Here is a 24953-nt window from a genome sequence, read left to right on the forward strand (position 1 = left end):
CATCCATATTTTTGCTATTGTGTTTATACACACAGTTTAAAAAAAAATATAAAATAAAATAAAAGACAAGACCTGACTTTTGATGGAGCCTGAGTTAGGAATAACATTAATAATTTTTCTTTCAGTCAGATTTCAGGAAATTGCCAGAAATGTTAAAAAAAAGTGGATTTTGTGAATCAAAAATACATTTTTAGCTATGCCACTGAAGGCGTAGACTCATGATCTCCATGTCAATACACTTGATATCAAGTGATCTTAAGAAATTATTTGATTTTGGTTAGGCTCAGTAAACAATCAGGTTCAGAGGTCAAGGTCAAATAAGTGTCCCCACGTTGCAACTATTACACAGGAAAATGGTTAATTCTGTCAGTAGGTTCAGATTCCGTGTTAGTGAACTTGAGGGTTTTAGAAGTTCATGTAACTTTTCTTTTCTCCATCTGATGATCATCAATAGTTTCATATTTTGTTGTGAAGCATTTGCTTAGAATTTTCACAGTCAGAGAAAAGCTTCAGTGTTTGTGACGTTTCTTTGCAGAGACGTAAATGTCTCCACACTGACGTTCTGCAGAATGAATAAATTAGTTTTATGCTGCACTGTGTAGAAATTCACATTCAGACACTAGAGGGAGACAAATCATCACAGGTAAGACAAAGACTGCACATGTTCTTTATAATGTTTAAATCTAAACCACACGGATTGCGATGTAGGTTTTGCTTTTTAAAGATCACAAGGCTTCATAATTCATTATTCATAATTCGTTTATTGTGTGAAGTAAAAAAAAACGTAGAAACGTACAATAAACACATCATTAATCATCAAAAATATCACAGTAAAAAAACTCAGTTAAAATCATATATATACACACACACACACACACACACTTGGAGTGTTTACCACATGATGGTGGAGGTCATTCCACAAATTTATAATTCTTTTAGAAAAAATATATATATTTTCTTATTTGCATCTTTACACCTCAAACATGTGAGAGCGACCTTTCAAACCTGAATAAACTTTATTTTGGAAAAAAAAAAAATTCAGGCTTGATATTCTCAAAACCATGAACCATTTTTCAAACCTCAATCAGCCGATCAACTTCAGCTGAATTTGGGATTGATGGTACAAAAAAAAAAAAAAACCTACTGGATGCCAGAGAAACATTAAAATATTCTCCTCAACTTGTTTTAGATGGTTTGATGAAATAATTTCAGATTGATGGTGGAGTTCAATCCTGCAAAAAGAAAAAAGTTTTTCCTTTTGAAAATGATAGCGGAAATGATCGTTTTTAAAACGTATTTTACGTTTTTAACAGTACCCACTATAATCAGTTAAAAAAAAAGCACATCATTCAGAACCCTTTCAAACTATAATGATATTCTGTGGAATTCTATTTGTCATCATAACAAAAACACAGGAATTATCATGTGCTTGGATCTGTGGGGCTCGTTTTCAAAATGATGAAACCAATGTTTTTTCCCCAACCAGACTCATTGGCCTTGGGTCATTTAAAAAACAACATTATAGAACAATATTTTCAGTGATTGCACAATATACATCCCCTTATAATGCATATATGGTGTTCAGGTCCACTGGACCTGAAGGTAATGAAAGTGTGTGTGTGTGTGTGTGTGTGTGTGTGTGTGTGTGTGTGTGTGTGTGTGTGTGTGTGTGTGCAAGATTGAAACATTATTACATTTCAAGAACCTGCACCTTTCTTCACCCACATTCCTGCATATTTACCCTACTTGTGATAACCATTCTATGTTTTCTTCTTCTTTTCTTTTTTTTTTTACGTTATCCCAGCTGCAACTTGTGGGCGGGACACAACAAGTACACAGCTTTGCCTGTGTGACTCCTTGTCCCAGTCGATCAAGATGGTGAAAAGATTCTCTGCTCACAGGCCTTAGAAATTATTTTAGAAGAGAGAGAAACTTTGTAAGACGATGAAGAGGAAGAATATTCAGAATATGAAGATCATGTTTCACAGTGATTTTGCAGAACAACATGAAACTGACCATCAGACAGTTTAAAAAAAAGCCCTTCAGCAGCCACCACAGGACCAGCTGCAGGACCAGTAACCACTAAAATTGGGAGAAACTGAATGGTCTTGTTGTCCAAAGACTGAGCCAAGCGACATTGCTGTCCATGTGGTACAAATCCAACCAGGGCCATCAAGGCTTCTTTTGACCTTTTCATTTGGATTACCATCCAGAAAATCATCATGGATTGGACTAATTTGGAGAGAAAGTGTGCTTTTGAAGAGAGGTGGAAAGAAATAGACTAAACACTTTTATGCACGTGCCAACTTACGATTCTTATGGTGCTGGAATCGATAATGGCATCGATATTGATAAAATCTTATCAATACCCATCATTAATCGTATTGCACCAAATCACATTGTGAGGGATTGAATTGCCATCAAATACATATCAAATCGCATCGAATCGTCATATATTGCTATATGTAGCGTATCGCTGGTAGTGTATCGTAATTGTTGTCAGTGATGAGATTCACATGCCTAATATGTACAACATATGTTTTACTCTGCAAATACGAATTGTATTGACTTGTATTGAGAGAGTGAAATCCCTGATCGAAGTATTTTCATCATTTTAGGTTGCAGTAAGTGGCAACAAGAAGAAGCACAGTGACGTGTGCAGGCCCAACACGGACAGGAAGACACGGTATGCATTAAATGCCAGAAACACACACACACACACACATATAAAACTTTGCCGTGTTCCATAGAATGGCATAAATGTGTCCAATTTCGATTTTCAAAGAAAGCTTTAATTTCAAAATTCAAAGAAAGAAACTTTAAAATAGATGAAAAATGTTTCATTTATATCTGGTTTTCTCCACCCATATCTTTATTACACTTGATTTTTTTTAATTACATTTTATCACAAAATCAAGTCACTTTTATTCATAAATGGAATGTACCAGAGATAAATGGGAAATATTAATCGTTTATGCTGTCTACAGGGCTGGTAACTGAGATAAACATATGTTAATTGTTTTTACATAAATTGTTCTGGCTGTATTGATGTAAGAACCTAAAACTGCAGTAGATCCAGTAGAACCAGTAACGATAAAAACATGAACGGCAGCCAAGGATTAAAAACCAACAATGCATCAATGAATACTAACAGGGGAGCAGGAAAAAAAAAAATAGTTTTGTGTGATTAATTTGTGATTTTAAGTCTTCATATCTGAATTTCGTTGTGTTTTTTGCATTTTCAGTTTTTGATTACTCTGGAGCCTTGCACCGACTGGCAGTGGTGGGCACAGCTAACCAAAAAGTTAGCTTCGATAACCACTAATCCACTAACTTAAAAATTAACTTTTAGAACTCTAAATCGATAAACTCCTAAAAAATTAGCAGAAGTTACAGCTAACTCCTTACCGCTAACTTTTAATATTGACTCGTCACACTGTCAGCGACTGATAAACCAGTTTCGAATTTTTGCGCTGCGTAACTTCAATGTGAAGCAATTAGAAACCCAAAACGAGCCACCGCTTGTGTTTTTAAACACCCTGTTAGCTGCTGCAAAAACGTCTCATTTACCTTTCATGGTGGCAGTGTAGATCAAATGCAAGATACTTTCATTCATGGTTTCATTTATGAACAGACCAATTCCGGACAGTTTATCAACACATTAACAGCATCTCTGTCATTTTTATAAAGTGAAAATATCTCTCTTTTAAAGTAATGCACTAATTCTGAAGGTTTGAGTTGTACAACCCCAATTCCAACTTCATTGGAATTGGGGTTGTACTGTAATGTTTGGAAAGAGGTGTAATTTGTTTTAAAACAGCAATTCACTTTGAAGTTGTTAATTCCAGCCAGATTCTAACCTTACTTGGCAGAGAGCGGCGCAATGTTTGGAGCTGTGCAAACGGAATGGGGGACGATTCTTGTTTCTTGCCTGCAACAAGAGACCCAGTTAGCAACTTTAATCCGCACAAAAGTGACTCACGATTGACATTTTTAAATGGATTTGAGAGGGGTTAAGAAGCTGACTTGCCATTTCTGAAAAGCAGCGAAGCAATGAACCAAAGAAGCAGTGGGTTGGAGCACTGCTTCGTTGGCTCAAGCTTCAAGAACAGGCGCTGTAGAAGCACTTGATTACAGACCCACTACAGGGTCTGCAATCAATGTTGAGAAATGATCATTTTCCCAGCAAACACCCTCAAAAACAACAGCCATTCTGAAGGACCGATAAGGGAATCGTTAAGCATAAAGATTATTGATGTCGGTGGATCGAATCATTTCCAGTTTGCGGCATAGTCTACCATTAATTTGTGGCTTTTTATGGCTTTTTAAAACAATGTTGTCTGGTTTGTGGCTTTTTCTTCACTGGGGAGATTTTTTGTGCCATTTCCGGTTTGTGCCTTTGTCTGCCATAAGAGCGAGCTTCACTTATAAGCAGTTAAGTTGGAGTCAAATTTGTAGAGTTCATTCAAAACGGTAGCTAACATCTAAAAGTGTGCAAGTGATATTTTTTTAGGAAGTGGCTATTCGCACGGCCGCCATGTCCATAACTCTCATTTGGCTATTCGCATGGCAAAAGACTCTGGCGGTAAAACTTGGAACTACTTGTATAAACAAACATACTGCATTAAATGAGAGTTATGGACACGGCCGCCGTTCGAATAGGGTCGGTCTCTTGCCACCAGTCTTGCCGTGCGAATACTGAAATGAGAGTTATGGACATGGCCGAATTAAAAAAAATCATCAAAATCTAAAAATATTAAAGGAGTTAAGACATCTTGAATGCAGTATGTTTGTTTATCCAAGTAGTTCCAAGTTTTACCACCAGTCTTGCCGTATGATTAGCCAAATGAGAGTTATGGACACGGCCGCCGTGTGAATAGCCACGGCCATTTTTTTTTATAAATAGTACTGGTCGTTTGACACACATTTTATGCTAAAATAATGTTAATGTTCATGGTAACTCCAGTTAACACACATCCTTCCATGAGACCAGAAAAACAGGAACTACTCCAAATGCGCGTTGCATCATGGGATTCTGAAAGACCGTATATGGACGTAAAGTCCCGCCCTCTTCAAAGTCCACGCTAACGCCTCCTGTTGAAACTTTTTATTTATGTATTTTTTAGTATTGAAGTAACGCTACGTCCAGGCTTTGGCTGACTTTTAAAGGCGGTCGGATTGTGAAGCTGACGGAGGAAGACGAGCTGCAGGTCGTAACTGACTCAGACAGACACTTTACAGACAGAAACACACACCACGACTCCCTAAACCGATTTCATCATTGCTCAAAATATTACATTTTCTCTGAATTTCTGCCTTTAATTCTTGTATTTTTTTTTATTTACACTTCATTTTTGTATCCAAGAAAGGTACCCAGTTACCAAAAAAAAAAAGAAAAAAAAAAAAAGATAAAACTAATTATTGCTTGGACAGCATGAGTGTAGATGAGCGGGTGAGTGAGTTGGTCCAGTCAGGTTGTGTAGACAGAAAAAACAAAACATAGATGGAGTCATCAAAAAAAAAAATCTATATGAGGACAAACTCTCCTGCTTTTGGTGAACTTTGATGCACCAGATTGATCGAAAAATCAACTTTATTTTCTGTAATATCTCAGATGTATCGCCACCTGCTGGACGATAGTGGTGCCTACTTTCACTGTTGCCAGTTATGGACAAAGCATTGGATGTGTTTGTTATTTATTTATTCAGGGGGTTTTTCCCCATCTATGCAGGGACCAACAGGGTCACCACTGAATTGTTCACTAAAACGTGTAACCTATTATAGACCATAAACCGTCAAAAATTATGATCAGCTGTGGTTAAAACTTACATTTGTCTGCCTCCCAAGCACTGGACACACATTATGTTCTTGTCATTGTGCTCTGCAACTAGCAACTGCCGTGAGAAACATGATGCCCACTACGTGAGCAAATTGTAGATGAAATGTGCAACAAAATGGATAACTAAAGCTGGAATTAAAAAATAGAATGTATGGCTCAGGATAGTTCCAAACCATTTTGTTGGTTCTACAAATTAATCCTCTCCTTCCCAGCTCTTCTGTACTTTGCTGCACGGTGAAACCGTCTGATAAGACCGATGATTAAGTTGTGCACATATCATTCAGCATAGAGCCTACTGTGGACAAACTGTATCCGCATGAATTACCGACCAATTCCCTTTTAAGTCAAAATGGGAGCCTTGCTACTGTCAAGAAGTTTGCAAAATGTGTAAAAAATATATATAATTTTGCCTGGGAGGAAAAGGATTAAAGATTCCAACTTGAAACACTGATCTGAGGTGTTTGAAAACCTGTTTCAAGCATTGTCCATATCAATATGTGGGCAGATACAAGAGAATCAAAATCTAAAATTAAACAGTAGACAGAACACGTGGCCACCGTTGCTGAACTTTATTATGCCAGATCAATCCGCAAAGCAACTTTGTTGTGCCCATGTAATATCACAAAGGTATGTTTGCTTTAACCCCCAACTAATGAGTGGCACTAAGGTAACAACTGTGGGGAGGACCATGATAGCCAGTAAGTGCGCAAATGTGAGATGAACTATATAACACAAAGTGAAAGTATAACTGGAATTAAAGAATAGATAGAAAGTGTGGCTGGGGATGTTGCCAAAACATTTTGTCAGAAAAAATTAGCGATGCATAACTTGAAACAATACTTCAAAACATTGAATTACCCAATTTTGGGGGGTAATTGCTCTGGAGTCTGCCTAAAAAAAAGGAAGCCATCACATGGTGTGCTACCACATGGTGAACAGTGACACCTGCTGGACACTTCAGCATTGTATATCCTTATCAAATTATTAAATTTGTATTTTCTGAATAACTCACGCTTTTTTTCCTGTTTTGTCAGCCTTTTAATTTGGGATTTTTGTGCATTGCTGTGGTGTAATTTTTATGATTGACATTTCTTTTTTTATTATTGGAGTGCATTTTGTTTAGTGCTTTGATGCCTTATATAGTTATTATTATTATTATCTTTAACAAATGTGTGATTATTCTGTGTATAAGCTACACCAATGGATCTTACACTCTGATAAATAAGGTCATTTCATATTTTAAAGGCTCATCAACACAGGGTGTACGTGTACTAGCATGCATGTTGCAATTAATTATTTCCGTTAGAAAAACTCAAGGGTCCCCTTGACCTTTAATTGGAGTAAGGGGCGGAAGATAAGTGAGTGAGATAAACCCAATTACCCATATATACATATATATATTATAAATGTTACATATATTTTGCATCTAAAATGTTTCAAACTCAATTTAATGTGCAGTGCCTCAAGAAAGCTGAGTTTCATCATTTATTGACAGACTAAAATATGATCTAATATTTGTGTATTTTGAAATGAGCACGTGTTAAAATTTTCATATCAAACCTTGCATGTGCACGTTCGCAGTTTCAAAGCAAAAAAACAAAACTGTGAGGCTAAACACTCAGGCCTGTTTTGTGAAGGATGGATTTTTTTTTATTTTTTTTTTTAAATTTCACATCTGTGCAGATAACTGCTGCTTTGACAAAAATCATTCAAGGTTCGTCCCGCTCCAGTAAAACATAAAGACGCGCTTCCCAGCAGTTTCCTAGGAAGTGTGCATTTAATGTGTGGGGCCCGAGAAGACACGCACAGAAACAAAAAATTGGCGCACATAACAAAAGAGACACATTGCCTGACAATAGCATTCTAACACAATTAGTCACGGCTAAACACAAAGCATGTAATCCAGTTATAACACCACCAGGAGGACTTTTATTTTGAAAATGAGCTCGATAAATGAAATCTCTTCTGTCAAGTGTCAGGGAGCAATAAACGGCCGTCTAATTAGATCTGACTTAAGAAATGCTCTTATTTTGTGACGTTGCTCCGTGCAGGCGGCCCTACCGCAGCTGTGACGGTTTGAAAAGCAGAGTTCATGCAAAGTGTTGGTGCTCAGAGTCACAGCTGGTGGATGATGGTAAGCTGATGCTCTGACTCTCTGCAGCCAGCGGTGGCCTGCCTGAGCGCCACGCTTTGTTCCCGGCTCGCCGGGTTAATGGGTTTCTGCTCTGGGTGATGAGGGAGGAGCACCGTGGCTTTTTCCAAGCGTGCTGGAAAATTAGGATGCAGCGTTTGTTGTCAGAGCCGAGGAGCTGTCTGCCACTTTCCCAGCAGCCCTTGGGCCAGTGTCAGGGAGATGGATGATATCTGCAGCCTGGCCGCACTGCGCCCGCGCACACACACACACACACAGTATGACTATTTGTCTAATACACCAACCATCCTCTCTGCTGCCTTTGGCAACAAAACCAATATCCTCCATATCAAGGGGAATGAAAACCTCACAAGTGAAAACAATGAAAACGTTCGGAGAGGAACCTGCAGAATTCCTGCGTTGTTTGCTTACACGAAGTAGAGCTCTTAGATTTCAGAATAACCAAACACAGACACCATATTCATTAAAAATACTTTTAATGAAACCACAGCATTCGCAGTATGCAATGTTCTGCAAAATGTACAGATTAGTAATAAGATCTAAACTACAAACATCAGTTTAAAATGATCTACACCAAGAAACAAGGCGCAAATTTACAATTGTTTTTAGAATTGATTAATCTGTCAGTTAATCGTTCAATCCATACAGTAAAATAATGTCTATAAAATGCCTTTTTTTTTTCAATCCCCAAACTAGTTCTTTTCAAATTACGTTGACATACAAACACCTAAATAGGTCCTTGTCATTTGATTGGTGGTTTGTGTGTAATGCGATATGGACAACCCAGTCTCACGCCAGTTCGTGATGGCATTACAAAAAGTACATTAATCTATTGGTTCCTGACGTGGCATGTAAATGGGCCGCTTTTTGTCACGGGGGGCACGAAATGTGGGGTGACGGTGGGGTTCTGGGGGAGTTATGGTTAGGATTAGGGGAGACACTTACATTATGGTTATGGGTAGAGTTAGGAGACGGGGGAGGATTATAAATAGCAAAATAAGAAAAAAACATGTCACGAAAAAAGCGTGAGACTGAGCTGGATATGGATTATTCATGCCATTTGCCATTGTGCTCCATTTATCGTGCAAATTTGGTTCTATTTAGTAGAGCCCGACTGATATATCAGCCAATATAAGCCCTTTTCAAAGTACTCACTACTGGCCAAAATTTGGCCGATAGAACGCCGATAATTTCTCATAAACAGAACAGTTACTGAAATAATGTTTGCGTCAGCAATGTAAAATGTCCTTGCACCGCTTGTCCAGTAGATGGAGCTCTGACTCCATTCAACTGAGAGCTGATTACACCCCTGCTTAAATGTGTTCATCACCGGCCCCCGTAGTTCGCCATCAGACTGCACTGATCGGCTGACAAAAGCATACAAGTAAGTTTATAAGGATGTTGTTTGTAATAACTTTGTGATTACATTCACCCCACATTTCTCCCGTTTCAGTTCAACTCAGTTTGATTAACTCAGTTTATGTAGTAATGTGTTAAATGTACTTCATTGAGTCGGTCACGCTTTTTATTAAGCCCACGTTGTGTAGACCTTATTTCTAGCAGGAAAAACTTTTGTTTACTGCTAAGAGGTTGAAACATTCAGATTCACTATTGGCTAATTTATCGGCTATCGGTAAATCAGCCGATTTATCAATTATCTCCATTTTTTTCATCCAAATATTATCGGCATCTGCCTCAAAAAATCCTTATTGGTCGGGCTCTACTATTTAGTGTGCAATTTTTGGTGTTATACAGTTTGTGCTATTGCACGCCGTGACCACAGCGCACGCTCACACGAGCGGCGATGGCACTTAGCTTAAATACAAGCATAGCAGGGTTCATTTTATTGACGGCGCATGTTTTTGTAACACAAAATTAATAATCCAGTATGCCATAAACTGTCTGGATGCATTTGCAGTATTCGCTGGGACATCTCTACCTGAAGTACAAGTGCTGTCGGATTAAGAGCTCAACAAATTTCTGTCACGGTTTTTTGCTGGACTGAGGAAAGCAGACGGCAGTCTATACACAAAGAAGTCAATACATGGTATCAGGTATGCAGTACATCGTCAGGATTGTTAGGCATTATATAAAATTAGATTAGATTAAATTAGATAGAACTTTATTAATCCCTTGGGAAGACTCAGGTTCCAGCAGCATTGTATAGCAGCACACAGGGTAAGAAGCACACAGAGTATCAAAAGTGAAAGTACAAAACAGTTTGCAAATATAAATACCAGAAATACTGCTCACTACAGGTTTACTGGTTACTACTCTTCCTCTCCTTCCTGTCCTCTGTCTTCCTGTTACTCCACCCAAAACAACATAATGCATGTTTTTCATTCCGCTTCTGCGTGTAACATTCCATCTTTCACCTCATGAAATATTCTTACCATTGCATATATAAACATTCATTATTTGTATAATATATAACATATTAATATTCACATAGGAGAAGGTGGACCAGCCAATTTTTGGTCTTTTAGCTTGATTAATTGAACAAATAAACAAATATAAAAAAAATATTTCATCAATAAACACAATTACCTCTTAATTCCACCAGATGTAGCTGTATTATGTCATGGCTAGCCCAAATGCTGCGGGACTGGATCATGGCCACCTTAGACCATGCTTGTGATTCCACTAGTAGAGCGATGGTGAATCTCACAATTGCCTTTCCGCTCTGGAAAATATGCATCAAGTCTGTTTTTGACAGAAACATTGTCAATGTGTACAGAGCAGATTGAGCCAGGCAGGAAGTCAGCAGACAGATGGCATTAATCCAAACAATCTTCATTTTAAAGTGTCCCATGTATGTATACTAGACAGTATTTCATTTAAGTAATACAACACTCTTTGGAATAACATTAAACATGATGAAAACATACAAAAAATGGATTTATGTAGGGTACTCACCCATGGTAGAATCCCAAAAATCAAAGAAAAATCACCTAATCAGCAAGTAAACAAATGTGATGCTCCTGAAACGTTCTGACACGTAATGAAGGGATATGTGATACGATAAAACCTAGTGGAATCAAGGGGTTACATTTTCTTTACTGTAATCCTGCAGTTGTCAGGGATTAAAATGGCATTTGACAAGTGGGGGAACCCTAAAATCCACCACCAAAATAACTCTCATGTAAAATAACGGGCATATTTACACAGCACGCTCCGATGGACTAAGTGCTACTTGATTTGGAGTTGTTCTCTATATCGAGTCAATAATGCCTAATATTAGTTGTTGGATAAGCTAAAAGAATTAGTGCTACAAATTGTTTGAACAGTTGATGTAGCTGCTGTGGTGACCCCCAATGGAGCAGCCAGAAGAAGACGACCCCATGCTGCGTTCAAGACATGTCGTGAAGTCGTAAATTACATGCTCTAACTCAGAAAAAATTATTTGAATGTGTGATTGGGTTGGATTTTTTTTTTTTTCTTGGAAACTCCAGTGGAAATTCAGTGCTCCGATTTATCTATATAAACTATAATCATAGCATCCTCAGTCATGACTGTTGAAACATTATTAGAAATGCCATTTACTTTTAATAAACTGGAGCACTGTACTCGTTGAGCGCCAACACTAGTTTCCAATTCCACAAATTTTTACCTTGGAAAAAAAATTTCAAGGTCAAAATCCTATTAGAAGTTTTTTTCATAAGTTAAAAATAATATAGATCAAAAGGGCTTTTCGGTGTTAAAAAGAATCAAATATCCGCTAAATCTGCAATACGGATCAGATGCGGATCTGTTCACTGAGAGTGCCAGTTTGCACCTCATTGTCACAAATTAGAGTGATTGAGGCACTTTTGATTGAGATATAATGCAAAATGTACACCAAATGGGCTTTTCAATATTAAATTTAAATGTCCACAAAATCCACAATCCGGATCGGATCTGGATCAAAATTTGTCAGGTGACACTGAGTGCCATTCTGCACCGCTCTTTCAAATATGAGAGTGACTGGAGCATGTCTGATAAGATATAATTAGGGAATAATCCTGTTGTGTCTGATGATGCGTCGGACGTTCATGCTGGGATATACAGTTGAAAATATTGCTTTACTGGCGACACGTCGCCCGATATTTCAGACACATCATCAGACACAAGGGATTATTCCCATTCTAATCCAATTCCATCGTTTGCACACTCTAAGAAATGAAACACAGGGGTTTTAAATGTAATTAATACTATTATTTTCAGTATACTTGCAATTGTTAATTTTAGGGATTTAAGTAATAATGTTTGATTTGATTTGATTAATTTCAACTGCAGTATTGTTTTGCACTTAATTGACAATGTTATGTGGAAAAAGTTACCTTAACTTTATCAATAAATTCAACGTTTTATTTCTTAGTGTGCACAGTTTATTTTTCTGTTGGTAATTCGGTCGGCGAGGGTAGGCTTACCGTGAAGCAGCGAGCTTTCTGTCCAGCAGCAGTTAGGGCGCGGAGTAATCTATCAAATGTGAAAATCCATCAAACGTGAAACAGTAATTCTGTATCAGAATCCACATCAGTACTTTTGTATGGTAGATTAAATTCACCCATTTCGGCGGCGTCGACTTTCTCTCACGCTGAGCTAACAGCTAGCAGAGCACACAGGCAGTGTTCTGACGAATTGTGAGTCTTGAAAGCTCCGCGTCCCGACAGTACTGTGTATGTGCATATGCGCTTGCATGTGCTGTTGTGTGCGGACTACAGGAATGACATTCAACAGTAAGTTATGAAGTTTTGAAAATTTGTTCAATGTTAAAAATAGGGATTTTTCCAATTTTCTAAAATTTTTCCTGACTTTGCCCTTTGACTTATGACCTTGATAATTTAATCAGTTCTTGCCTATCAGGATATGAATCTTCAGTAAAAAATTATAACGATATATGAAAAATTGGGGGCTCCAGGTTGTTTACAATCAGACTTTGTTGGCGGAGGTAATTATTTACTTTTGTTTGTAATATTTTTGTGTTCTTTATATACTAGCGATGTTGCCAATGTTACAGATTTTGCAAAGATGTGTGCAATAATTCCTATTTTGTCACTGAGTCCACAGCACAAATAGAAATACACTAATTTGACACATTTGTAGTCTTACCTACCCACAACAAGCTGTTGTAACAATTTATTATTGTGTTCTTCGCACAGACAACAGCAAAGCTCGAATATGTTACTGCATGCATCCGTATTATATTCAGAGTTCACCACGTGAAAGCACAAACCAAACATTTCCAACTTGGAATTTAATGAGTCGCTTTGAATGTAGCATTAGTACTACACCACTAGTAATGATACAGGGAGTGACTGTTTCAACACTAATCAACAGTGTAATTTTGTCATAGGTATCTAACGCTGCTCTTTGACTTTTTCTTTGGCTAGCTTTCATTTTTATTACCAACACTAACAATGCATTGTGAGTCATTGTCCCCACCTCCGCTGTATGTCCTTGTGAGGTGCTACGACCTGCTGGTTCATGACAAAGTCGGACTTGACAATACAAGCTTCAAATATTGTACACATGCCGGACAGACAGATTTGTTCAAGTCTGATGCATAACCGCAGACTGGATATCACCCCAATAGAGCGCTTCGCTCTCAGACTGCAGGCTTACTTGTAGTTCCTAGGGTTTGTAAGAGTAGAATGGGAGGCAGAGCCTTCAGCTTTCAGGCTCCTCTCCTGTGGAACCAGCTCCCAATTCAGATCAGGGAGACAGACACCCTCTCTACTTTTAAGATTAGGCTTAAAACTTTCCTTTTTGCTAAAGCTTATAGTTAGGGCTGGATCAGGTGACCCTGAACCATCCCTTAGTTATGCTGCTATAGACTTAGACTGCTGGGGGGTTCCCATGATTCACTGAGTGTTTCTTTCTCTTTTTGCTCTGTATGCACCACTCTGCATTTAATCATTAGTGATTGATCTCTGCTCCCCTCCACAGCATGTCTTTTTCCTGGTTCTCTCCCTCAGCCCCAACCAGTCCCAGCAGAAGACTGCCCCTCCCTGAGCCTGGTTCTGCTGGAGGTTTCTTCCTGTTAAAAGGGAGTTTTTCCTTCCCACTGTTGCCAAGTGCTTGCTCACAGGGGGTCGTTTTGACCGTTGGGGTTTTTCCGTAATTATTGTATGGCCTTGCCTTACAATATAAGGCGCCTTGGGGCAACTGTTTGTTGTGATTTGGCGCTATATAAATAAAATTGATTTGATTTGATATATTTAAAATACAAACATTACAGTTTGACAACAGGACAGGGAACGCTCAGGGCCATACAACAACCTATGGTCACATTATGCCTCATTCACACGGCAAGATAATAAGGCCGATTTCAGACCCGATCTTCCACTTCCGAAAATTTTAAGAATGCCCTGAGTGTCGTTATGAAGCTAAAGATAATCTGATCTAATATTCCTGTCGTGTGTGGTGTGTTAAGAGCGCTCTAGTCTGCTCGGTAGGACGTCAGGAGCGTTCAGACTGGAGGATATCCAACATGTTGGATTGTCTTGGCCCCATATTGCACCACAAATGAGCACGCAGCCTGCTGAATGTGACATGCAGCCAATCAGAAAACGACATGATGGACGCACGGAGCGGATTCCAGAATCAAAGCGACTGTTATGACTTACCAGAAAGTCCGGTGGTTGTGCTGTCTACACTTCTTTAAACAATGCCTTTTCTTTTTGTATCATTTTTTTTTTCTCTGTTGTAAATAGTTCACATTGTTGACGCTGAAGTCACGTTTAATCTCGAGAGGTTTTGCGAGATTTCCTGTCTGACCTGGGAATGTTCGTGTGTGAAATGTGTTCATGTGTGGTGTGTTGTCTTCACCGTGTGCCTGCACACCACACACCGTACGACCAAAACTGTTAGATCTATGATTTTTTTTTACTTCCATCTTTGGGGTCTCTCAGGTTTTGGAAACCTAACGACAATTTTAAAAACTTGCGGTGTGAACCAGGCTTTACGATAGCAGTTAACACATTGTGAACACAAACTGAAACTCACTCATCTTCAGACAGACCTGGATCTGTCTTTTAGGTATTCCAGTAAATTTGGTTTCTTTTGGTCTGAAATACAGTTTGGAAACAGCTTTTATGAATTAATTGTTACTGAAGTAAAAGTCAGACTCTTGTCCTTTTTGAGTTGGAGTGGAGCTGCTGCTGCAGCGGTAGTTATTTCTTTTGGTCCTTGGAATTTAACAACAATTGTGGTAGAAGTTATCGAAGGTGCCGGAATGCTGTGCTGGACCGTTCTGGCCCACTTTAACCCCTGGTCATCAATAGCTGCAGGAAGAAGACTTGGACCTGAGAGTATCTGTTTGATTTACTGATGTGTAAAAGTGTGTGTGTGTGTGTGTGTGAGTGTGTGCTAGGATAAGTCCTTAGCAGTGGATCCTTTGTTTTGGCGCGGTCCTCGTTTTCTCCTGCCTCCTCATTGTCCTCACCTGCTATCCTGCGCTCCGCCTCGCCGCTGAGGTTCCTGCATTAGGAACAAAATCCAGCAGCCATGTCAGCTGATTAACAGCCACCGCTTTCGACCAGCGAGTGGGTGAAGATCGAAACGCCCCCTCCTTTTCACTTCGACCCCCACGCCTTCTTTCCTTTCTTCCTCCTCCTCCTCACTCTGGAAGAACACGGGGAATGAAGGGCTAGAAATGGAGAAGGATGAGACAAAAACAAGACAGAGCAGAAGAGACAAATAAGGTGATGGTGGCTTTGCAGCAGAGCAGGGGAGAGGATGGGGGGGAGTGAAATGAGAAAGGGATTGCAGCGAAAAAAAGGTGGTAGGGAAACATCCATCACTATTTTAAGTGACTGCAGTGGGACTGAGCCGAGCAAAAGGTCGTCTGGTCTCTTTCTGTGCACAGTGGGTACCTGGGCAGAGCAGAGCAGCTTCCAAATGACTCCGGGATAATTATCTCACCCAGTCTGTCTGTTATGTTCTGACACATTTACAGATTCACTCGCTGCTGTTCAGGCCCATTTTAATGGTGCAGTCACCACAAGCAGCACACAGCGTTAAGCCGCAGACACGAGGAGTGTGTGGCCATTTCCCACACCACCTGCTGTCTCAGTTCACGCAGGGGTCACCGAAATGACCGACGTACGCACAACTCTGTGCTGCTTTAACTTGGCTGAAATTTGCATACTGAAGAAGGTCTATGATCGTCTAGTGTGTGTGTAATGTTCTCTATTTTTGCCCCTTCCACCTCAAGGCTGCCATTTATATACAGTAGTGTTCAGAATAATAGTAGTGCTGTGTGACTAAAAAGATTAATCCAGGTTTTGAGTATATTTCTTATTGTTACATGGGAAACAAGGTACCAGTAGATTCAGTAGATTTTCACAAATCCAACAAGACCAAGCATTCATGATATGCACACTCTTAAGGCTATGAAATTGGGCTGTTAGTAAAAAAAAAGTAGAAAAGGGGTGTTCACAATAATAGTAGTGTGGCATTCAGTCAGTGAGTTCGTCAATTTTGTGGAACAAACAGGTGTGAATCAGGTGTCCCCTATTTAAAGATGAAGCCAGCACCTGTTGAACATGCTTTTCTCTTTGAAAGCCTGAGGAAAATGGGACGTTCAAGACATTGTTCAGAAGAACAGCGTAGTTTGATTAAAAAGTTGATTGGAGAGGGGAAACGTATATGCAGGTGCAAAAAATTATAGGCTGTTCATCTACAATGATCTCCAATGCTTTAAAATGGACAAAAAAACCCCAAAAAAAACCAGAGACAGACCCCGTTGGGGTTTTTCCGTAATTATTGTATGGCCTTGCCTTACAATATAAAGCGCCTTGGGGCAACTGTGATTTGGCGCTATATAAATACAATTGATTTGATTTACTAGTAGCCCAATTTCATAGCCTTAAGAGTGTGCCTATCATGAATGCTTGGTCTTGTTGGATTTGTGAGAATCTACTGGTACCTTGCTTCCCATGTAACAATAAGAAATATACTCAAAACCTGGATTAATCTTTTTAGTCACATAGCACTACTATTATTCTGAACACCACTGTATTGTGTGTGTGTGTGTGTGTATAAATATTAGGCCTGCCATAAAAATGATAAAGAATGCAGATTCATGTTAAATCCCGAAGCCAGAAGAACTTATTTTATTACATGAAACTTGTAAAGATTCTGTAAAAAAAAAACAAAAAAAAAAAAACGTCAGCCATTAAAAATAAAGAAAATTAATAATTAATTACAATATTAATTATTTTATAACCACAATTTACCTGTGAAACAGTTCTTTTAGATAAACATGAACATTATGTTGTATCACTTTCTTCTTCATTAATTAGTGTTGCCTCTTTTTTTGTCTTTCTGGAATTATTCATTCATTCATTGGGCTGAAACTCTTCAAAGCAAACAGGGTGTTTGTCATTTGAACAAGTCTGATGTTCATTACATCATCTTCTTTTTATTTTTTTATTTACTAATTTGTTAACCTGCCGGCAGCAAGGTGGTTTAGTGGTTAGCACTGTTGCCTCACAGCAAGAAGGTCATGGGATTGATTGTCACCTGTGGCCTTTCTGTGTGGAGTTTGCGTGTTCTCTCCAGGTGCTCCTGCTCCCACGTCCAAAGACATGCACATTAGGTGAATTGGAAACCTTAAATTGTCCATAGGTGTGCGTGTGGGTGGGACCCTTAGTTGGATTAAGCAGGTATAGAAAGCAGTTGCTATTCTTTGTTTGCTCCTCGTGCATTTTTACTCACTGTGGGTTAATTTTTCATTTTTCACCTGCAAGTCCTGCACCTCTGTGGAAAAACCACAAATCATGGCTCAAAGTAGGTGTAACTCATGAATGTCTTTTGTGCAGTATAAAACAGTTACACTACCATAAATCATAAAAGTGGAAAAATGTAAGGTGAATTTCTTTGAATGTTTATTTTACAAAATTGACAAAAGATGGAACCTCCATGTACAACATTTTTCCAAGTGCCCACAGCTGCTACCTGTCATTGGGGAAAAGAGGAGGGGGCCTCCACATGCCGAACTTATACTGAGTTTATTTTTCTGTATTTTTCGTGCCATCACTCTCCAGCAGGGGTGGGCGATATAAACGATTTTAACCGTTTCACAGTATAAATTTGGCAGACGGTAGAGATTTAGACTCCACCGACCAACCGCGATAATGCTTGTTGATGACGTCTCAATGAGTGGAAAATGCTGCAGTCAGTGCTTTGGTCACAGCTGGCTCCATCTCCATCTCCATCTCCACCTCAGTAGATTAAAACGTCTCCTTGTAAGTGTGTAAAATTATAAGCCATTTTAACCCTGTGTCACCTGACTGAATTCAGTCATGTAAAAGTCACATGACCAAATTAATCAATTGTCCCATTAAATTCACCAGACTCGGTCTCCGTCTCAGTGCATTTTAGAAGTCTGTGCTTCAAACTTTATATGAGTTTTTAAATTATATTTGTAGCCCGACTATAACCTGAATTATGATTAACCCCTTAACGCCTGAATTTATAGAGCTGTATATAAAAAAAAAGTTTTGTGTGTGTTTTTGCCTTTAAGTAGATGGTAAATAATGTTGAGATTATTAATTTCACTTTTGCACAAAAAATAAATAGTAATTTTGGTATTTTGGTAATAATGTATGTTATAATGTTATACTAATAATACTGGTATGTTGCAAATTTGCGACAACAGGCATTCTGGTCAATTTGGTATGTTGCATATTTGAGTCAAATATTGTAGCATATATGCGACAATAGGCGTTAAGGGGTTAATAATTTCCGCAATGTTTTTTTTGTGAATTTTATGGTCATATTTAGTCCGCGTACTCGTAGGAAAGCCGCAGTAAACAGTCTCATATTTCCTCATTCAGCTGAGCTGAGAGCTCTGTTTCGGGGCAGGAGAGCAGAGAGAGAGAAAAAAATGCCTTCTATTTATCACTGGTGGAACCCCACGACATAAGACAATCAGGACCATCAACCGACGTGGGGTGGTCTCTAAGGACTTTCTGGACAAAATGCCACCAAAAACAGACAAACTAACACTGCCACCTGCTGGACAGAAGCAGGAATGGCAAAATGAGGTCATTCCAATGTTTTGATACAAATCAGAGACTCAGGTGCTCAAAATTAATTACCTCCACCAAGGAGGTTATGTTTTTGGTTGCGTTTGTTTGTTTGTCTGTCTGTCAGCAGGATAACTCAAGATTTGAACGGATTTTGGTGGTTGGAAATGACAAGACGAACAAGTGATTAAATTTTAGTGGTGATCCGGATCACGATCTGGATCCCGATGCTAACGCGTTAGCATGTCTATGGCATTTTCAATGTTAAAAGTTAGCATTAAGCAGTTGCAGCTGTCATCATGTCCGGGTGCATTTGTTTTCAAATTGTAATATTTCTTAAATTTATTTTTGTTTATATATTAAAAAATTAATGATTATTATATACAATTTTTAGAGAAAGAGACAAAAAGAAATGGCCTTGTTTAGAGAAGTGTTTCATAAATGTTAAAAAAATTCATATACGAGTATTTGCAGTTTTGTTGATTAATAAATTGAATTTTGTCTCTTATTTGTTTTGTCTATAAGCACATGCAATATCAATATCAGTGCTCAGATGACAGTAGCTTCTGGGAAAGGTACAAGTTGCAATAAACTGTGATGCCACGCGCTAAGGATACATGTTATCCAGTCACAGCAGATAAAACTTACTACTTACAAACATACTACTGAGCAAACATCATTGTTAGACTTTTTTAGGTTCAGTGATTCCACGGCGTGTAGATGTTATGGCGTCAGTGACCCCATGGCCTTGGCGAAGGTTTGCACTCTCTGAGTGCTTCTAGTTATTCCTGTTTTTGTTTTTTATTTATTTGTTTGTTTATTTTAATCAATTTAACTTTGCTAAGAGACTGTATAACCCATTCAGAAACACTTCCATTATAATTTTTACACTTAAGTTTATATCGTGATATATACTGTTACCGTGAAGGGATTCAATTTATATCGCAATACGAATTGTAAGTAATATCACCCAGCTCTATTCCCCAGTCTCTTAATGCTCCCCCGCCATCTGCATTCAGTTGATGCCAAAGCTTCACAGTTGTGCTAAGAAGCAAAATATTTTTTAACAGAATCTAGAAAGAGCAAACTTCTTCTTTGTCTTTCGGCTGTTCCCGTTAGGGGTCGCCACAGCAGATCAATCGTTTCCATCTCACCCTGTCCTCTGTATCTTCCTCTGTCACACCAACCACCTGCATGTCCTCTCTCAGCACATCATGAACCTCCTCTTTGGTCTCCCTCTTCTCCTCCTGCCTGGTGGCTCCATCCTCAGCATCCTTCTCCCTAGATACCCTGGTCCCTCCTCTGCACATGTCCAACCATCTCAATCTCGCCTCTCTGACTTTGTCTCCAAACTGTCCCACCTGAGCTGTCTCTCTGATATGTTCATTCCTAATCTTGTCCATTCTTGTCACTCCCAAAGAGAATCTCAACAGCTTCAGCTCTGCCACCCCCAGCTCTGCCTCCTGTCTTTTTGTTAGTGCCACTGTCTCTAAACCATACAACATAGCTGGTCTCACTACTGTTTTGTTTCTCTACTCTCACTACAGATCACAATGTCATCTGCAAACATCATAGTCCATGGGGACTCCTGTCTGATCTCATCTGTCAACCTGTCCATCACCACTGCAAACAAGAAAGGACTCAGAGCTGATCCTTGGTATAATCCCACCTCCACCTTGAATGAGTCTGTCATGCCGACTGCGCATCTCACCGCTGTCACACTATTCTTGTACATGTCCTGCACTACCCTAACATACTTCTCTGCCACTCCAGACTTCCTCATACAATGCCACAACTCTTCTCTTGGCACCCTATCATAAGCTTTTTCACAAACACACAATGTAACTCTTTCTGTCCTTCTCTGTACTTTTCCAACAGTATTCTCAGAGCAAACATTGCATCTGTAGTGCTCTTTCTCGGCATGAAACCATATTGTTGCTCACAGATCTTCACCTGTTTTCTAAGCCTAGCTTCTACTACTCTTTCCCATAACTTCATGCTGTGGCTGATCAGCTTTATGCCTCTGTAGGTACTGCAGCTCTGCACATCACCCTTGTTCTTGAAAATAGGAAACAGCACACTTCGTCTCCACTCCTCAGGCATCCTCTCACTTTCCAAGATTTTATTAAACAATCTGGTTAGAAACTCTACTGCCATCTCTCCTAGACATTTCCATGCCTCCATTGGATGTCATCTGGACCAACTGCCTTTCCACTTTTCATCCTCTTCATAGCAGCCCTCACTTCTTCCTTGCTAATCTCTTTACTTCCTGATTTACTCTCACCACATCATCCAGCCTTTTCTCTCATTCATTTTCTTTATTCATCAACTCTTCAAAATATTATCCCTCCACCTTCTCAGCACACACTCCTCACTTGTCAGCACATTACCATGTGCATCTTTTACCACCCTAACCTGCTGCACATCCTTTCCAGCTCTGTCCCTTTGTCTGGCCAATCGGTACAAGTCCTTTTCTCCTTCCTTACTATTCAACTTCTTGTACAGCTCGTAATATACCTTTTCCTTTGCTTTTGCCACTTCTCTTCTCGCCTTACGCCGCATCTCCTTGTACTCCTATCTACTTTCTTCATCTCTCCGACTATCCCAAAACTTTTTCGCAACCCTCTTTCTCCTTATGCTTTCCTGGACCTCTTCATTCCACACCAAGTCTCCTTGTCTTCCTTCCACTGTCCAGATGTCATACCAGTACTTGCCATAGCTGTCTCCCTCACCACATCTGCAGTACTTTTCCTGTTGTCCAAAATTGCTTCCCCTCCAACTAGTGCTTCTCTCACCTGCTCGCTAAATATTCACACAACAGTCTTCCTCCTTCAGCTTCCACATCTGTCCTTTGTTGAGCTCTCACTCTCTTCTTCTTCTTTACCTCTAAAGTCATCCTACAAACAACCATCCTATGCTGTCTAGTGGACACTCTCTCCTGCTACCACCTTACAGTCTGTGATTTCTTTTAGCTTGCATCTCTTATAAAGAATGTAGTCCACCTGTGTGCACCTTCTTCCACTCTTATATGTTACCCTGTGCTCCTCCCTTTTATTAAAGTAGGTATTCACCACAGCCATTTCCATCCTTTTTGCAAAATCAACTACCATCTGTCCTTCCCCATTCCTATCCTTGATACCATATCTACCCATTACTTCCTCATCACCTCTGTTCCCTTCACCAACATGCCCATTGAAGTCTGCTCCTATCACCACTCTTTCATGCTTGGGCACACTCTCCACCACCTCATCTAACACACTCCAGAAATCTTCTTTCTCCTTCATCTCACAACCTACCTGTGGGGCATATGCACTGATGATATTCATCATCACCCCTTCAATTTCCAACTTCACACTCATCACCCTGTCAGACACTCGCTTAACCTCCAACACACTTTTAACATACTCTTCCTTAAAATGACCCCAACACCATTTCTCTTCCTGTCCTCACCATGGTACAACAACTTGTACCCACCGCCGATGCTCCTGCTCTTACTTCCCTTCCACTTGGTCTCTTGCACACACAATATGTCTAACCTTTCTCCTCTCCATCCTATCAGCCAGCTCTCTCCCTTTACCAGTCATACTACCAACATTCAAAGTCCCCACTCTCATTTCCCACCTTCTAGTTTCTCATTATTCTCACCGCTGTTCGTGGCAACGTTTTCCTCCTCTTCTTTTGTCGTCTTAGCCCAGCAGTAGCCCAATTCCACCGGCACCCTGTTGGGCAATAGCACCAGTGGCGACGTTGTTAAACCGGCCGCGACTGATCCCGGTATGGGAAATTCGATTCTGAGTCTGCATAGTTGGGTTGGCTTGTTTACGCCCGGATGCCCTTCCTGACGCAACCCTCCTCATTTATCTGGGCTTGGGACCGGCACTAGAATGTACTGGCTGCACACCCTAGAAAGAGCAAACAGTTATTTTTTTTTTGGCAAAATTTTAAGGCACATAACACATGTGTTTTTGATGAAAATTGCTATTTCAAACCCACCAGTGGATTGTAGGACCCAGAAGGTTAGTAAGAGAAAAAAGATTATTTGAAATATACAAGGTCTCTTAGATAATAAACCGACCCTTTTATTTTTTTTTTTAACTATATGGATTTGAATGACGTGCGATTACACCAATCATGCTTGAACCCTCGTGCGCATGCGTGAGTTTTTTCACGCGTGTCGGTGACGTCATTTCCCTGTGGGCAGGGCCTTGAGTGAGATGTGGTCCCGCCCTCCTCGGCTGAATTCCTTTGTTTCACACGCTGCTCGAGACGGCGCGCGTTGCTTTATCAACATTTTTTCTGGACCTGTGAGGAATATCCGAGTGGACACTATTCGAGAAATTAAGCTGGTTTTCTGTGAAAAGTTTAACGGCTGATGAGAGATTATGGGGTGTTTCTGTCGGTGTAAGGACTTCCCACGGAGCGGGACGTCCTGCAGCACTTCCAGGCACTGTCGTCGGCCTGTTTCGACCTGAAAACATCCTAATTTAAGGCTTAATTCACCCAGGACATCGTGAGAGAACAGAGAAGATTCAGAAGAGGCCGGCATGAGGAATTTATGCGGACATTCCACTGTTTAAGGACATTTTTTTAATGAAAGACGTACGCGCAAATTCGCCGAGTCGTTTCTGTGACGACTCGGCAAATCTGTGTGCGCCGCGACAGGAAAAACACCTCCGTGTTGAAAACCATTTGTAGAATTCAGGCGGCTTTTAATGGCTTTCAACAAGTGAGTAAATGAGAAATTGTTTAACAGCTTGGGCATGTTCCAACTTGCCCGTTAAGATTTCCAACGGAGGTGTTTTTCCTGCCGCGACCCCCCGCGGTCGGGTCCAGCCCGACATGCGACTCTGCCCGCACATTCTTTCATTACAAAATGACCGTTAACAATGGAATGTCCGAATAAACTCCTCATGCCGACTTCTTCTGAAAGTTCTCTGTTCTCTGACGACTTACTGCGTCAACAGAGCCTGAAATGTGGAAGTTTTCAACTTGAAACGGCGGACGCTGCCGCCTCGAAGCGCAGATCGCCGTCAGGCGCCGTGGGCCGTCCTTAAAGCGACACTACCAGACCAAAATCTCTCATCAGCCGTTAAAATTTTTACCGAAAACCAGCTGAATTATTATTTTTTTATTATTTTTAGAACATAACTCCCACGTTAAAGGGACCACTGTATGTATGTGTATATATATATATATATATGGCTGCCACACTACGTAGGCTCTGACTGGCTGATTACCGATCGGATATTTTCCCATATCCGGACCGCTTACCATGACAATCAGTCCGCAACGCATATTTTTGTTACAAACAAGGAAGCTAAAAATACAATTCAAAAAACCAAGTCTGACATGAACGTACTCCATAAATATGCTATATAAAAATAGCATCTGAAAAAACATACAGATTGAAAGTTTACCAGCTAACAACCGGTAAAACGAACAGGTGTGACTTTGAGCCGCCAGCAGCTTTCATATTCGGGTGATACTGTATGTTTGCGTGTTTATATATATAACAGCCATATAATAAATGAATTATTAACCTCGCTTGCTTGGTCTGTACCGGGATATCAGACTTAAACTTCCGTCTGTGTACGATCATGTTGACATGTTGAGGAAGATGATTGTCTCCCCCAACATGTCTTGGTCAACCAAGGAAAAGACATTTTGCCTGGAGGCCTATTTCGCCAACAAGTTGTACTATTTGGAGCATATATTTGAAAGAACACAACTTTAATCCAAAGTGACCAAGATAACTGAAAGTTTGGAGAATGATCGTACACATACTGAAGTCTAAGTCCAACATTTGCATTTTACTATATCACTTGAATTGTGTGTATAGATTATGAAGAAGCTGTGGATGACATTTGAAGATCATCAGTAAATTCATAGAGTTATTTCGCGTAATGTCGGTATAATCACATTAAACATGTCAAATTAAAGTAACTCA

General features: G+C 39.8%; 1 long non-coding RNA gene across 1 annotated transcript in view; it reads right to left on the reverse strand.

Annotated features, from left to right (window-relative positions):
* Positions 1–1188: 1188 nt before the first annotated feature.
* Positions 1189–24953, reverse strand: part of LOC117517782 — a 191925-nt gene continuing 168160 nt past the window's right edge. Inside the window, exons 4-5 of the long non-coding RNA XR_004562829.1 lie at positions 15418–15621; positions 1189–1232 (exon numbers count right to left, since the gene is read on the reverse strand). This is a non-coding gene — a long non-coding RNA (uncharacterized LOC117517782). The remainder of the gene's footprint in view (positions 1233–15417; positions 15622–24953) is intronic.

This window comes from Thalassophryne amazonica, chromosome 9 (assembly GCF_902500255.1).
Source record: "Thalassophryne amazonica chromosome 9, fThaAma1.1, whole genome shotgun sequence".
In the NCBI taxonomy this organism is placed as follows: Eukaryota; Metazoa; Chordata; class Actinopteri; order Batrachoidiformes; family Batrachoididae; genus Thalassophryne; species Thalassophryne amazonica.